The 17,182-nt window shown below is 36.3% G+C and overlaps 1 protein-coding gene across 1 annotated transcript in view; it reads right to left on the bottom strand.

Moving 5' to 3' along the window:
- LOC120625037 (agrin) overlaps nucleotides 1-5,344 on the bottom strand; it is a 74,237-nt gene extending 68,893 nt beyond the window's left edge. Inside the window, exon 1 of the mRNA XM_039891950.1 lies at nucleotides 5,262-5,344. The gene's annotated coding sequence lies outside the window, so the exon portion shown is untranslated. The remainder of the gene's footprint in view (nucleotides 1-5,261) is intronic.
- Nucleotides 5,345-17,182: the final 11,838 nt, after the last annotated feature.

Below are 17,182 nucleotides of genomic sequence, written 5' to 3'. Positions count from 1 at the left end.
GTTACTTTCCGTCTTTTCAACTAAGTCTATGCCACAAAGTTTATTGGTGGCTTCGTTACGCGCAACGGAAGACACGAAGTGTGTTTGTTGGCTTGTCCTGTCGCATTAAAACATTAGTGAGGATTTTACAATCCTCCCCTTTAAAAGCCTTACGGCGAATTTAAAGAATTTCCATAAACCTACCAATTTCTGGAATGGTAAGGAATTTCCTAACCATATTCAAACAATCATTCAAAACATTTTCTTTGCCTAAATAAATAAAAACTTTTACTGTTGACTCTTTTGTAATGGAATATTAAATTGTAACCGTTGTAGGTTATTTATACCTGCGTACGTAGTCGTAAATTAATTTATGCGTTCTGCTCAATCGCAATAATTGACCGAGTAATTAATGCATTCCAGCGTCTTATCTGTAAGATGTTTTCCACTGGCCATTCATTAGAGGAAGTGAAAACTGATGTAATTTTTTAAAAAGAGAATTAAACTATCTCAAGTACAAGCGATAAATGATCTGTAAGTACTGATATAAAAACCAAGGTATTAATTTAATTATATTCGACTTATTCCGCCCGCGATTTGATCTTGAGTACTATATTTCAACTTCTGAACTTAATGTGAACTTGCTGTGGTACGAATGATAAACCGAGACTTATTTTCATAGACGTAATATTAGAAGTTTTGTCGGGTTGAAAGATTTCTACATAAATATTGCTCGTAGGAAGGTCATAAATCAAGTACATCCGTTGTTCTGTTGCTGTGTCAAAGAAGATGAAATCAATAAACACACTTTCGTATTTATTGTATTAAAGTGTGCTTGTATAAAAATAGTGTAAAAGTTCAAACCACCTTTAACAGTGCATGCCAAATAATGAATTACATAGGCATAGGGTTTTCATCCTAAATTAGCATCAAGTTATAAGTCCTAACAGGTTTTCCATCTCTTATCCTAACACTTATTATTATCAGATCTCATCTGCCTATTAGGGTAAACCTGTAATTTATGAGATTGAAGTTATCTCCTGAGTGAGATTTGCTTGATTATCTTCAAGATTCGCAAACATACTTATCTACTTTACTTAATATACATAATTATTTTCTGATAGATTCTAAGAAGAATGTCGGTATATTCAGTTCTTAGACACCACAGCTTCTATACATCAAATTACCCACAAATCAGCTTCAAGTCCAATTCTCATTTTTAAATAGGTATAATTGACGGACCAAGCAGATGGCACACCTGATGGTAATTGGAATAGCCAATAAATAGAGCAATACTGTCTCGAAATGCTACTATTAAAACCGTTTTAGACTGTTCGGCACAGGCCTCGGCTTTCATAGCAGTGTGTGTTACGCTTAAACCCACCACGCTGCTCCGATAAGCATAAGTGTGTTAATGATAGAGACTGGGACCGACTGTCAGGCTTAACGTGCCTTAAGAGCTAAGGGTTTGTCAACGATTATTTCTTAACGAACTTCTGAACACAAAAACTAAACACCTACCAAGTTTTAGTCCGAAACGAAGAAGTTATCATCGTCTACACATTACCGGCCCACTACAGGGAACGAGTCTCCGCTTAAAAGTGCGACAAACTTCACACGCCATTGAGAACATTATGGATTACTCTAAGGCATGCCGGTTTTCTCACGATGTCCTTCACCGTTAAAGCATGTCATATTTAATTGCTTTAAATTAAAAACTCGTGCCGAGAATCGAACTTGGCTCCCAGGGAAGCCGAAGCCTCACCGGTATCACCGCTTCAAGCGATCTTCATCGAGTTAGTCAGTAGAGCTTAATTAGGAAGGAACGCTGAGCTTATATACCATCCTTTCCAATTAAACTTCGCGTAACCCACGCACTTTATACCCAGCCGTAGTATTTAAATTCGATTTATTATCGCTGAGGCGGGTAAGCGGGGCTAGTAGATATGCCTTTCTTATTTTTACCACTACACTATTTGCCTGATTTCAGGTAAACAGGCCTCAAAATTCTAAATTCAAAATTCATTTATTTCAAGTAAGCCTAATATAAACACTTTTGAAACGTCAAGTGTCTCTGTGTGTAGTGACTCTACCACCGGTTCGGAAGGCAGATTTTACGGAAAAGAAGCTGAGCAGTTGCTCTTTTCCAACATAAACAATTTACATTTTAACATTTATTTTTCTATCTTGTGAGAGATGAAAGCGGAGCTGGATGCTTCCAAGCAACCTCGCTGTAAAAAAATGTGTTTTAACATATTCTTTAAACTTATGCATTGGTAGGTCCAAAATTGCCTTAGGAATCATATTATAAAAGCGTATACTCATAGGGTTTCAGAGCATGGACCCATCGCACTGCATCAATGAGTAGTTTTAAAGATTATAACATATATTAGTGCCTGTTAATCGCGTTTTTCGTCCGTGTTTATAATGGTTTTTACAAAACCTTTGGGAACCGTTTGTTTATAATAACCCATAACCCTATACCAAAAAACAAGTTGAGTAGTTGGTAACTTAGGGCGTGAAAAACGGACAAACAAACAAACACACTTTCGCATTATATTACTTAAAATAACGACTGACATGCTTCGGCTTAACGTGCTCCCCGATGCACAGGGGTGGCCATCGCAAATTTCCTCAGTACTGGTACTTTAATTTGTACTGTAAATTTTGTAGAAAAAATCAAAATGCAAACTATTGACCCGATCCAGAATTGAATCAAAGACCCTTTAGTTGAAGATGCTTAACATTAGACCCACGACGCAGTTACGAGGAACTATAATAATTTAGAGATTTGTCCTGGAGACCCTTGTCCCAAGTTTTGATGCGATTTTTGTTAGTTTGATTACCACCTTTATTTACAGAAGGGTCAACTAATTTTTTGCGCAAAAAATCAACCTGGCAGTTTGGCTGTTCGACACGGAAATGCAGCCAGCACTCTTGGCACCATTCCATGCGGGCGTGACTTGTATAGTAATCTGTTTAGGTTATATTTCAAGATGGTTATATGTTTTATTGTGACAATGTAATAAGAATGTTTTTATATAATAGTTTTGTGCCAACTTTATAAAGTTAGGGTGCAATATAACAAGACGGCCCAAAAGCTTTCTAGTATGGAAAATGCCCAAAAACTCTGGGGCACAATCTCTTTGAAGTACACTATGCCTGGTGGTGCCAGGCTTCGGCCGTGGCTACTAACTACCAGTGGCGTACATAGAGGCTATGCACAGGGTATGCAGATGATACAGACCCTTAATCGGTTACTATGCGGCATAATACTTTCCTTCAGGTCTTTGTCGGTAGGGTGGTTAGCATTGGCGTGCATAGAGGTTATGCACAGGGGCTTGCAGATATATATAAATAAATATATATACTACGACAATACACACATCGCAATCTAGCCCCTAAGTAAGCGTAGCTTGTGTTATGGGTACCAAGATAGCTGATGAATATTTTTATGAATATGATACACATAAATACTTATAATGTACAGATAAACACCCAGACACTGAAAAACAATTATGTTCTTCACACAAACATTTTCCAGTTGTGGGAATCGAACCCACGGCCTACGACTCAGAAAGCAGGGTCGCTGCCCACTGCGCCAGTCGGCCGTCCTGCAGATGATATAAAATGAAGAAAATCTCCAGTACGAGTTGTAGATACTTAAGGGTAGGCTTATTATAACTCTTACAATGCCCATCCTCAAGTTTATTATGCCGCGTAACCGATTAATTGTCTAATATAACTGCTATACAAGTTAGCTGACTACTAACTTTTTAGTAGTAAAAAATAAATAAAATAAAAATCCAAAAGTGTCTTTGATCGTAGTTACCATATGTTCGGTTTAACCAGTGCACCAAATTGCATTTTATAGTTTTACTCTAAAATGCTCTAAAATAGCACGAGGGTATCGAAAGTAATAAACCCTTTATTATCTTACTGCAAAATAGTTTTTTTTACCGCGAAACATGTAAATAGTGAGCCCGTTCTTCTGATTCCGTAATGGTTCGGAATACTCTTAGAGCGCCAGTTCTACTGACACCTGACCAACTTTTTAGCAGACTTCGAAAACGCAAGTTTGTAACCGACTTTCTTTTTTTCCACTGATTCAATTATTGGCGATACATTTAACTTTCCTATATTTTTCTTTTCACTTCAAAGGGTCAAGTTAATCTCATTTTTTTGGTAATCACCTCATAAAGATCGTTGGAGCTGGGGGACGGAACTGAGATTCTGACACCAAAAGTCGAGTAGGTTTGTTTAACATATTGAAGTAGTTTTGGTATTTTTTTGTTTTATTATTTTTTATTTTGTCCGTAATCAATTCTCGATGGAGATCGGTAGATTATAAAATATTCATGGTTTGTTGCGATGCTGAAGGGACACTGCAATTCTGTGAATTCAAAATAAACGTAGCGAATCCGAGGCCTGATCGAGAACTGGTTAATACGGTTTATGGACTAATAATAACCGTTACGTTAACTATTTTTAAATCGAGGTAAATGTTGTAAAATTTTAATCTTATATATTTGTGTTCACTTGTCGTATAGAAATTTTAGTTGCCTTTCATTCTCTTAGGGGTATCTCGATATTGAATTCGTTGAATGTTTAGGAGTTTTAAATAATTGCAAGACTAAAACATATACCACAGGCGAGCAAATAAAGTAACTCTAATATATTCTATTCGAATACCAATTATAACGTTGAAACAAAATTTTTCTTAACAAATACACCTACGTGATAAACTTATAAGCTACAGTGTAAGCTAATAAAAAATAATCTCTAAATATTTATTACTAGCCCATTATACTAGCACATTTAATAATGAACATCTCAATTGAGTTTAAGACAAGAATTATAAAAAACTACTTATAATATCAAACTTTTATTTCAAAATTTGATAAGAGTATTTTTCACGAACTTTGAATTCGAGCTTGAATATTTAAAAAGCTACTTAATAAAAGAGCAAGTATTTTTTTATTAATAATGGCTTATTCTTAACATCTTAATAAAAGCCTTACATGGTTATCCTTTAAATTAAAGATTATTTGTGACGAATGCAAATTGTATTCTAAATTTTAGCGATATATATATTAGGTTACTTGTTGATGTAGAACATATTAAAGTTGATTAAGATCCCTAATAATTATAATTTTATGCATAAAACTTTACAGACTAGGATAGAAATTTATTCTTAAACGCTTTTTGCGACCAGATTATTTTTTTTGCCGCATTATTTAAAGTAATTTTTTTTTAATACATTAATAGGAAGGGTAACTTACTCAAATTTTTCGAAAACCACTTTCTTTTCACAACACAAAAGACGTCGTAACAGATCGAATTTCGAATTTGAACGGCTCACGTCCGTAACAACCGCTGCCGCGAAGCAAACTGGATACGAGCCCACCTCTTCATCGGCTATTATACCTCGTATACTAGTTTCCATCGTCTTTCACTGGCAGTCAGCAGCACTTTCTGGGTTAATGAGGAGTCCGATACGACGCTGCTCTCCGTTTTCTAAGCGTTTTCGCATGACGTTGGGTTTGGCCACTACGTTGTTATGCTGCCCTGGTACGTCGGCCTCCTCTTCAGTTTTTTATTAGCTTTTTACTGGACCACGTCAGTTTATAAATTACCTATCATTTAAGTAAATCCTTTTTGCTGGGAAAAGGTCTGCGCCTCTGTGGTAATTAAGAAGGACTACGAGCTTAGGTGGAAGTAACTTATAAGTAATGTAACTATTTTTCTAAAGCAATTATAAAAAAGACCTTTTTGTTTTACTAATAGTTATATACTCGTACATACCCATATCCTAAGTTGAAAAACTGCAGATCGTATTCATAATGTTTGCTAATTTTATAGTGTTGGTGTTATTGCTGTTTTATAGAAAATAAATACTGACCTACTGCGCTGGCTGATGTCTCGACCGAAAATTTAACCACCGACCTTTAGCATCGATATCTATGTCAAAAGGTTGCAGATTAAAGTCGATTTTTTATATTTTTGGTCGATGTAGCACCATATAATTCAATAAGTTTCTCGGGTTTTTGAGATTCATATTGTTTTCGTTTACCAACTAAAATTAAACTCATAATATGTCAAAAATAGTAAAATAAATGTAGCTAATGATTGTACAGTTTAATTTTTTTCGATTAAGTGCTTTTATTATCATTTCAACAACTTAAGAATTTTCTCTACTCCCATATTAAAGACAACAAACATAAGTTTTTTATATATATATTGCCTTTCAGTAAATGTTTCATTAATTAAAAAATAAAATTACTGTTGTCCGTGAAGTAGTCCGTTTTTATCTGTCTATCGATTTTTTTAAACAGTTTGATATTTGTTTTCCCGGGCTTGAACCTATTCTATTCTATATTTAAATTAAATCCCGCAAGAAGGTTCTCCGTGATAAAAAGCTTTTGACGAACTCCCTTACGCAACGGTGAGCACTGTGGTTTCAGGTGGGACGTCCCGGGTTCCATTATGGGTTCGGGTGTGGAGGCTTTGGCCACCGCTATTTACCACCGTACCGATAAAGATATGCCTCTAAGCGACATAGCGTTCCGGTACGATGTCGCGTAGAAACCGATTAGGGCATGGTATTTATATAAGTGCCTTACAAGTTAGCCGGTCGCCATCTTAGTGAGATTGCAGTCAAAGTTTAACCGTAGAGCTATAAAAAATTCGAGCTATGTACTTATGTGCAAAATAATGACAATATTTGTGCAGCAGCTAAACCTAATATAGCTTGTTAGCTACATAGTCTACAATCTACTACAACAGACATACTTTCACATTTATATCATCAATATGAATACTCAATATTGGATTTAAATAAATAATAATTTTTTTGCCAGAGTGTTTGTACAAAAGGGATATTACAATTGACCATAAATTTAAAAAAAAGGGAATTTGGTTCAAAGTCAAGTGAAAGCTCACTAAACTACAACATCGAATTTGAATTCGAAATATCGGGACCGACGGATTAACGTCCTCTTCGTGCTCGCAGGGACGGTCAATGTCCGGATTATGTATCACTAGTGCCATCAATTAACTGGCCACAGTAAACGTTGCTTAACCAACGAATTTGTTGCATAATAAAACCTTGTTACTTCAACTAAGCCATTATGGCATCAATAATTTTGCACTTGATTTGATTGCCTCTTACCTCATAACCCAAAGTATATGCATAAAAGACATAAAGTCTTTGGGTTTGCCTGTCTTAATGGGTGTCCCGCAGGGCTCAATTTTGGGTCCCTTTCTATTTTTTGTGTATATTAAAGATCAATCACACCATATCAGTAACACTTGTGACATTGTACGGCTTGCTCATGATACATCACTCATTTTTAAGACGGATAGAAGTAAAGACCATTCTGACGATGTAAACCGTGCTATGTCATATGCGACAAAGGTTCACTGGATTACTCGCAATAACTTACTTACTAACTACTAGAAAACTAAGTGTGTGCAATTTATTTTACCAAATGTGAGCAAGATTGATACAAATATAGGTACTGATTCGATTACCTACTTACTTAGAATTTTGAATGTAATTTACAATTCTTACGCTATTGGATCGAAGCAGGCGGAATAACATCATATATTATGAAAATTAGGTTTAATTTGTTATACTCCGCAAAAAGCAGGAGAATCTATATGATGTAATTTATAGCGGGCGATAGAGACAGCTATGCTAGGAGTATCTCTACGTGAACAAATCAGAAATGAGGAGATCCGTAGGAGAACTAGAGTTACCGACATAGCTCAGCGAGTCTGAAGTAGCAATGGGCAGCACATAGCTCGGAGAACCGATGAACGTTAGGGTCTTACGGAACTGGAATGGCGACCCCACCTCGTTACGCAGCGCAGGTCGGCCCCCAACGCGGTGGACACATGACATCAGACGAGTCGCTGGGAGCTAAAGGCAAGCGGCGCTAGACCGTAGATTGTGGAACTCCCTACAAAAGACATATGTCCAGCAGTGGAAATGCATTGGTTGAAATGATGATGATGATGAATAGACGGATAAAGCAGATAAGACAAGTAATAAAACAGACAGACACACAAAGAACGTGCATACGTTGATGGTCACTAGCGGCACTTCGTCTATGAGTTCGTGGCATGCCCTGCGAAGGGATCTGTTTATGGACGATAGTATTCCGTTAACCTTTAGGGCAACCATCAACTTGGTCCGTCAGTTATTGCAAATAAAAAATGTGTTTAAATTTTTATATGAACGACCTCCCATGTTTAGTGCCCGCATATTAAAATACCCTATTAACCGTTCAAGTTACGATGACATAAAGAGTGTTGTTTACAACGTTAACAAAAGAAAATAAATTGTCTACTTGCAAACACCAAATATGCAGGTGTAAGATAAAATAGTAAATTTAGATAAAATAATAAAACTTCTTTTTCTCTCAAATTATAACACGAATTACTGTTACCATATATTATTATAGTACCTACCCATTGAGAAAATAAGTAATTTATTCACAGGAAATAATAAATAACATGGCGCGGTAGATTAAATAACTGTCTTTTAATTGTTAATAATCAAGTATTAATAGTATCGTAATGCAATTGACTGATAATAGCGGTTATAAAGTGTGCCAGTGCGGAATGGTACTGGGAATTCTCTCTAGCTTCCGCGCTGAATGTCTTAGATGTTTCTCAAACAAAAAACCAGCCCTCCGGCCTCTCAGTTACCAGACAAAGCTATTAGCACAGTATAAACGAGAGGTTCTGTAGTTCGACGCCTTTGATCTCATGGTAAATGCCGACATCGTCTAGACAGCGTCGCGTCAGTATGTAGAGGCTAGTCCCTTACTACTGAGTCCAGTAAGGGTCTCCCCGCCAACCAAGACGTGCATGCTTGCTCGCATGATTGCTCTTTGTAGACGGCTACGATATACCTCCGTAACGTACACGACGCTGGTGTAATGCAGATTGGTGGACTCCACACGCCTTTGATTACATTATGGAGAACTCTTAAGCACGCAGGTTTCACGATGTGTTCGTTAACCGTTGAAGCAAGTGATATTTAAATAGCATTAAATGCACTTAACTTGTAAAAAGTCTGGGATTCGACTTGTCCCCCTGAAAGTGAAGCCGAAGTCAAAACCACTAGGCCATCACCGCTTCTGATATGACATTCATGAAAAAAGCATTAACCAATCGTAACAAGCCTTTGGCTTATTAATGCAATTCCATATTACCTTACTAAACACATCATGGGTTGACAATGTCAGAAATATAAATTGTAATAATTAATGAAAAAAAAAAAAAAAAAAAAATTACCCGGCTATGTTTGTTGTGGGCTCTTCTTAGACCAGGGCGCGTTTGGAACCCTCGTAGCTTTAGATTTAAGTTGGCGAACGAAGTTATCACCATCCCCATACAATTATGTAAACAATTATGTACGCTTCATAAGTGCCTGTGATAGGCCTACATGAATAAAGAAATTTTGAATTTGAATTTGAATTTGAATGTGGACGTCCATTTTCCTTGACTGCATCTCGAAAGTCGGCAAAACCACGATCACGTTATATCTGTGGCTAAACTTAGGGTTTTTACAAAAAATAACCTAAATGAAAATAATAAGGTACTAACCAAATATCGGACTTAACATATTTGCGATTGATGTTTCGGAAATGGTTAGTATTGTTAAATGTGTATACTAAAAGATATTGCAGATATTTCCTGCTGATTTTTGGCATTTTGGCACCAAAAGCTTAGACTGTTTGCAATCTTAGACTGCACTTCGGGTAGGTTCTTATTTTATTACAAGTAAGATACAGAAAATACCAACATGTTTTTGAATAAACAGATTTGTATCTACACTATTTGAATTACTGTTGAGTCTTATTAGTCAGCAATTCTTCATTTAAAAATCGATGTATCTATCTTATTCTATCAATTAAAATTACATCAAAATAACGCTATAACATAAATTCTGTGAGATCATCTGATTTTTTTTTAAATTATACTTAGATTATTCAGGAGTAATACTATACTAATATTATACTACAGGCAACATATTTATTAACAAAAATAATCTACGTCATCATCATCATCATCATCATCATCATCATCATCATTTCAACCAATTTAAAATGGCGACCGACAATTGGCGGTATAACCACTTCGAATTGGCTAGACTGAATAAATGCTACAGACCGGTGTCGGGCAGCAGAGACCCGGCGCGATCAGTTTAGCCTTGCGATGACCATCCCGCCTGCCCAGCGGGCAAATCTTTGTATGGATGAAGATAACCTACGTGGCAAAATAAAAATAAATTTATAAATCGAAAAATTCTTATTTACCTAGTACAGAAACGAATTGGGGCATATTACCCAATATTCTGGCAGCATTGCCCCTTTGATTGCCCAAACTAATTATTTGGCCAAGGCTGCCAGCTTACGTATCCCCAGTAGACTCGATAATACTTTTTGATATTTCTTTGAAAAGAGATCGCCTGAATGTGTGTCGCCTGAATGCGGGATGCAGCTACAGTATCGACGTACGAATAGAATACGTACATAATATATATTAAATTTATATACTTACAACTAGGTTTAATATTTCCTTCAGGGTCATACTATAGCAACGTGTAGTGATGTGAACTACTATGGTAAAAGGCTGAATCGATATTGTGCCTAAAAATTTAATAAAATTGTCTAGTTGTCTAGGATAGTTAATAATAAAAGTGTAGTTGTTCTTAAGAAGAAGTTGAAGTAACAACTACTAACGGACTCCTTTTAATTTCTTCACTATTTTATAAGCCTTGAGTAGTAATTTGTTTAAGCCTATTTATATTTCTTTTTTGTTCTTTTACTATACTTTTTTATATCTTTGTCTTCGTTAAAATATTATTAATTAATTAGTAGTAAGATATACTAGATATTGTTTTTATTATATTATACCAGTTTGGCGAGCAAAAAATGTATGTAACATTTTTGCATCTTTTGATAAAAATAAATTCAAAAAAAAAGGAAGATTTACTGTAAAAAAGCTCAGTAGGTGTTCTTTGCCACTTATTTTTCAATAATCTACAAGTTATGACATAAAATAAACATATAACATATCGTAAATAACTCCTAAAAGTGGTAACTAGCCACGGCCGAAGCCTCCCACTAGACTAAACCAGACCAAATTCTGAAATTATAAATTCACAAATAGATCGAACCGGGGACCTCGCACTTAAAAGCGCTCACTGCTGCACCAGGGAAGTGGTCAAAAAAACATCTCAAGCTTAGGGAAATCAGAAATTTTACGTGTATTTCTGTGTGTTTGTGATCCGATAACTTATAAACCACGACACCGAATTTGAGGTTTATTAATAGCCGAATTTGAGGACGTAGGCAATCCCGTTTTTTTTTTTAATTTCATAGAAAATCTAACATTCATTGCAGACAAAGTTACACGTGACGGTTAGTAGAACAATAATTTTGATATCTACATGCAACTTTTCCGTAATAAAAATGAGTTTTACCACATTGTTTAAACTTATGCATTGGTAAGTTCACGATGTAATTATAAACTTAACACCTACATAACAATAAAAGTTAACATTCCGTACACAGGAAAATCGATAATGGCCGGCCACTTTCATTATTTAAAACGAGTGCATTAACTGCTGCCCATCTTAGGCCCTCTTTCCACTGCACTTGTGCGTGGTAATGTGCGATGCGGAGATTCGTTGATAAGCTTTATACATTATTGAACTTTGATAGGTCACAAACCTTTTTCACGGTCACTTAGACATAGGTTTATCCAAATTGAGAGTTATGTTATGCTGTACTTTGTTATTATAGTATATATAGTGTATGCCAATGTTATTCTCTGACGCATGAACTACAAAAATAAAAACCTCTTGCTTAGTGAACATCAATAACTAATTTATTTTACGGTACCAGTACATTTTTCCGAGATAAAAAATTAGCCTATGTGCTAAATTTCATTTAGATAATTTCAGCCGTGATTGAGAAACAGACATCCATACAAACTTTCCCATTTATTTTAATAATAACGATAGTTTACTGTACTATTCTATTGCAATATGGTGCCATAAACATGAAGCAATGTTAAAATAACACATTCCGTGTACCGTAATGGAGCAGATTGCACAACTTTAGTGGAAAAGTGCCTTAACACTCACTCTCTATTTTCTAAGTCTATAAGCACGGTGCTGTCAAACTGAGCGTAAATAAGTTTTAAATGGGCCGTCGCAATAAATCAACAAGAACGTAATAATCGAATAGGTACACTTGGCAATAAGAACAATGATTTTATGCGTTTCTTATCATTAGGTAGGTACTTATTAGCCCAACTAGCTACCAATTATTATAACAAAGCATTAGTTATACTAGTTTTACAAACGCAGGCTATAAAAGTGCTAAAACTATCAAACAGTTCTGCATTCTAGCTAACTACCTGCACTTGAAGCAGTGAGAGCTTCGACTTTCTTCTCTTAAAGTCCTGCCACGCACCACTGAATTTTCGGAATTATCTGCGTTTATAATTTAAGCAATATTAAATATCACTTGCTGAAAACGTGAGGGAACGCACTTGAGAGTTCTCTATGATATTCTTAACGGCGTTTGAAGTTTAATTATCCGCGCTTGGCCAACGACTTAGACTACGGCCTCAACCCTTCTCGTTCTGAGAGGAGACTCGTGCCCTGTAGTTGGCCGGTAATGGATCATGATGATAATGATGATCATGACGGTACTACTAAGGTACTGAATATTCTCTGGTTTTGTCTCCCTGACGTCATGTCTTTGTCATCGGGTTGGTAACCAGCCTGGGCCGAGGCTCGGAAGATAAGGCCAGACAAGAGACAATTAAGAAATTTTTAATTCCCAATTTGCCCCTACCGGGTATCTAACCCAGGATCACCACTTATAAAACCGCAGCGCTCAATGCTGCGGTTCGGAGGTCGCTGTATAAATAGCTTGCTATCAGAGTACCAAGTGTGAGATTTCCTACATAAAATAACGCCATCTAGTGGTAGTACAGTTTCCCAGTATTATAACAAGATGGCGCTCCTCTGATACCATATAAATCGTAGTTTACTTTTAACGCGATCGTATATGTATCGCATTTGCACTCATATAACGGATATAGGATGCCTTAGATCACTGGAAAACGAACGTTTTCCACTGGATTTGTACAAAGCTAACTGGACCCTTCCTAAATCCTTGATCGCGAACCCTTATGTTCACTCTGGGTCCAAGAAGCTAAAGCCCACAACAGAAAACGCATCGTTGGTAGGCACCCCACTATGGGGACAGACGACATCAAGGAAGTCAAACACAATACTAAAGGAAAAAAATCTAACAAAAATACAATGGTTTAAGGAGGGTGGAAGTAATTCCTCCAGGCTGAAGCTTTGTTTACACGAGACGCGAAGGTACTGGCAAAAGTATACACTATACAAGTATTAAATGTTATAGATCTACCTACTTTAATCATCATAGTTTTTTGGTTCCTGTAAATTAAGTACTACTTTACTAATTCCTACAATTTAATCAGGACTAGGCTATTTTGGTATACAGTTAGTTAATTTTAATAATAATTTTTATTTTGTTTCGGTGCAGTACAATATAAAATTAATAAAAAAATACTATCGCATCGCTATCTAGCCCCAAAGTAAGCGTAGCTTGTGTTATGGATACTAGACAGCTGTTGAATATTTTAATGTATAATACACATAAATACTTATAATATACAGATAAACACCCAGACACTGAAAAACATGCATGCTCATCACACAAACATTTTCCAGATGTTGGAATCGAACCCACGGCCAAGGACTCAGAAAGCAGGGTCGCTGCAACTGGGCCAATCGGCCGTCATATGAAAAGGGAAGGGGTGTCATAGTCCACCACGCTGGCCCAGTAACGATTGGTGTACTCCACACGTTTGAGAACGTTACGGAGAACACTCAGGCATGCAGATTTCCTCACGATGCTTTCCTTCACCGTTGAAACAAGTGATATTTTAGTCGCAAAAACGCACGTAAATTATTAGATTGAGACTTAAATTCGGCCCCCCGAAAGTGTATCTGAAGTCCAAGAATCAAATCAAGTATTCAGTGTAAATTTTTGTAGTTCTGATTAGTTCTGATTTTTCTTTTCATGAAAAAGGTTTAGATGGCACAAATTGTCACTGGCAAGCATTTAATTTTTTTTCATTCTGTATTACTACATTGAACACTCTACCATTACCGGCGAATCATTACTATGTATAAATAATACTTACACGGAAGTAGATTAGAGTTTTTTGTTAATCTATTATGATACTGTAAGCAAACCGCAGCGGTATAGCTAGTATATTGTTAAACTACTTGTTTGTTCCGTTACACATAAGCTATTTGTCAGAATGTGTATCTTTAACAAAGTTTCCTTGTAGTGAAGTAAAAGCTCTTCAGATAGAACGCAACGGACCGTTGCTTTCTAAAACCTATTCCGTCTCTTGGTTTAGTATCAAGATTACGTCTTAAATGTCATCTTTAATTGGTTTTGAAACGCTTTCATTTTCAATTTGCATCTATTATTAAATCGCGAGTTTACTAACTTAAAGTCGCCAACTCACCGTATAATACTTACTAATATTAGTAAAACGCTCATTGTTACCAGCATTCAATATGGTATGGCACTCATCCAATAAAAATAAAATTTTTGATGGTTTTATGTAATGGCACTGTGGTGCCATGGGCCTATCTGTATATAAAGAAACATTAGACTTTATAAAACATTCTTAAAGTAAATAAAGATTATTAAGCTGTTGTATTTTCTAAAAAGTAGTACATATATTGGTTCTTATTTGCCTAATATTTTTAGAGTGCAAATCATAGTCGCTCCCCCACTTCGTACGCTTGGATCCTTAAACAACGCTCCGGATGTCAATGGAGTTTATTTAATAGATATAATGATTCAAGGGAATCATTTGTATGTAGTATACATGCATATTATAGCAAAGAAAAGCCAATAAATTAAAACATATGAACGCCTATTAAAACACGCGCTTTTGATATAATCATTATTACTAATCACTCCAGGGCTCGGAACCGGTTTTAATTCACACGAAAATTTTGGTTGATAACTTCGTTTTACCGGTTAAATGATAAAACGAACCGAAATTCTATAGGTTACCGTTCTAATTGAGCGAACGATTTCATAAGTTTAATAAACCTAAGTTAACTCATACTTCGCTGCCACGACCAAAAATTATATAAACTATACATCTTTTAACATAGTTTGTGTCGATTCTGTTAAATCAAGATTTTTGAATAGAAAAAGCTAAATTTTAGGAATACATATTACTTAGATACCCATAATATGACGACAATTCGGCTAATTTCAAAGAAAAAGAAAGCAATTTAAGAAAAAATAATATTATTACATTAAAAAGCAGGATGTCTGAACATCCTGCCGCTTCAGATTACTCGTACTCATAATGCAATCCATGCGTGTAGCAATCACAAAAATAACTGAAATTAAATTTTGTAAAACCGTTTTATTTGAATCGATTGAGTGAAATGAGATAATAACCGGTTTATCAGTTTAAACGGTTTAAAAAACGAAACCGAAACCTTAACCGAAATGATACCAATACCGGGGTTAATGACCGAAACCGGTTTGCAATTTTTTCCGGTTTCGGAGCCCTGAATCACTCCAAACTGCCATACCTGTAAACCGTGTAACCGTGCGAAGCCAGAGCGGATCGCTATTAAGGTACATAGGAGAGAGGTTAAAGTTCTTAATGGCTACCTAAAAAGTCCAACTTAATTTCAATACTTATTTTTATACAATGAAGTCAAAACTGCTTCTATTGTGAATTGCCTTTATTTCTGAAGTCATGGTTGGTTCGGTTAAGTTTAATTGAATTTAGCTTATAACCAACTTAGTGTGGGGTTAACTTCGACTGAATAGTTTATGTTCCCGGCTTTAGCTAATATGGCGAACTGTTATCTGTTGCTACAATGTTTACGAGAGGATGTTGTTGTATTGATGAGCAATAATTGCTTAACTTTGCAGCAAAATCTTTGAAGTAAAGCAGAGGCCCTTACCTTACCTTATGGTAAGTGGAAAATCGTCGCCCATAACCAGAAAAAATCATCACGAATTACGAGGTTACAAGTGCAACCGGAGTCGTAGGTGTTAGTCTCATGTACCTGTAATTACTCCGGTAACCACGCCCCCTCGACCGGAACCCAGCAATGCTGCTTGGCGGTGAAAATAGCGGCGATAATAGCAGTAACGGAAGTGACGTCATATCAATGGCTGCGTACCGCATTTCCCCCCTGCGTTGAATATGGATCGCATTGTGATTCAATAAACAATAAACCTAAATGAATGACAATTTCCAGGTGTGAATTTTTGCTCTGTCTAGGTTCGTCTCGTTTAGTTTTAAAAACATATTAAACTAAACCAAATTATGACGATGGTAGTAGAAATAAATAAAGCGATGGTGATAAAAAAAGGAATACCGGGCTCTATTTTGCTGTGGGCTGATTAACTTTAATAAGAAGCAGGCACTATTCGAGAGCATAATATGCTCTTAAGATATCATATCAACCCATTACCGGCCCAATACAAGGCAAGGGTCTCCTCCCTCAGTCAGAAGGAGTTGATCTCGTAGTCCACCACGCTGTCCCAGTACGGATCAGTGGAATCCACACAGGGTGTTTTCCTTAACTGTTAAAGCAAGTGATATTTTAATTAAAAAACTCACTCAAATTATAAAAGTTAGAAGTTCGTGCGGGGAGTCGAATTCAGCCCTCCGAAAGTGAAGTCAAAGTCTTACCCACTGGGCTATCACCGCTATCTTTAAACATATATTACCTTTTAATTTATCCTGCACACAGTGTCTGCGGGTGAGGGGCTTCGGCCGTCGCTTTTTTTTCACCCGACCAAAGCACATTTACTACAAGCGATTTAGCGTTACGGTACAATGCCGAGTGGAAACCGACTTAGAGTTTAATATCACCGTAATAGATTAACCCGCTATCATCTTAGCTTTGCCTTCATCCTCACCACTAGCTGGACTAGCACAGGCTGGAGAAAAAAATTTAATCCCCTGATTATATTCTTTGACAGGGGATATAATTAACGTGTCCACCTGCTAAACCACGGGAACATGAAATAGGATAACTTTACCCCCGGTTATTATTACACATATATTTTGATAT

This window comes from Pararge aegeria, chromosome 1 (genome assembly GCF_905163445.1).
Source record: "Pararge aegeria chromosome 1, ilParAegt1.1, whole genome shotgun sequence".
NCBI classification, from domain to species: domain Eukaryota; kingdom Metazoa; phylum Arthropoda; class Insecta; order Lepidoptera; family Nymphalidae; genus Pararge; species Pararge aegeria.
The sequence above is the reverse complement of the archived record's forward strand: the minus strand, read 5'-3'. Positions and strand labels throughout refer to the sequence as shown.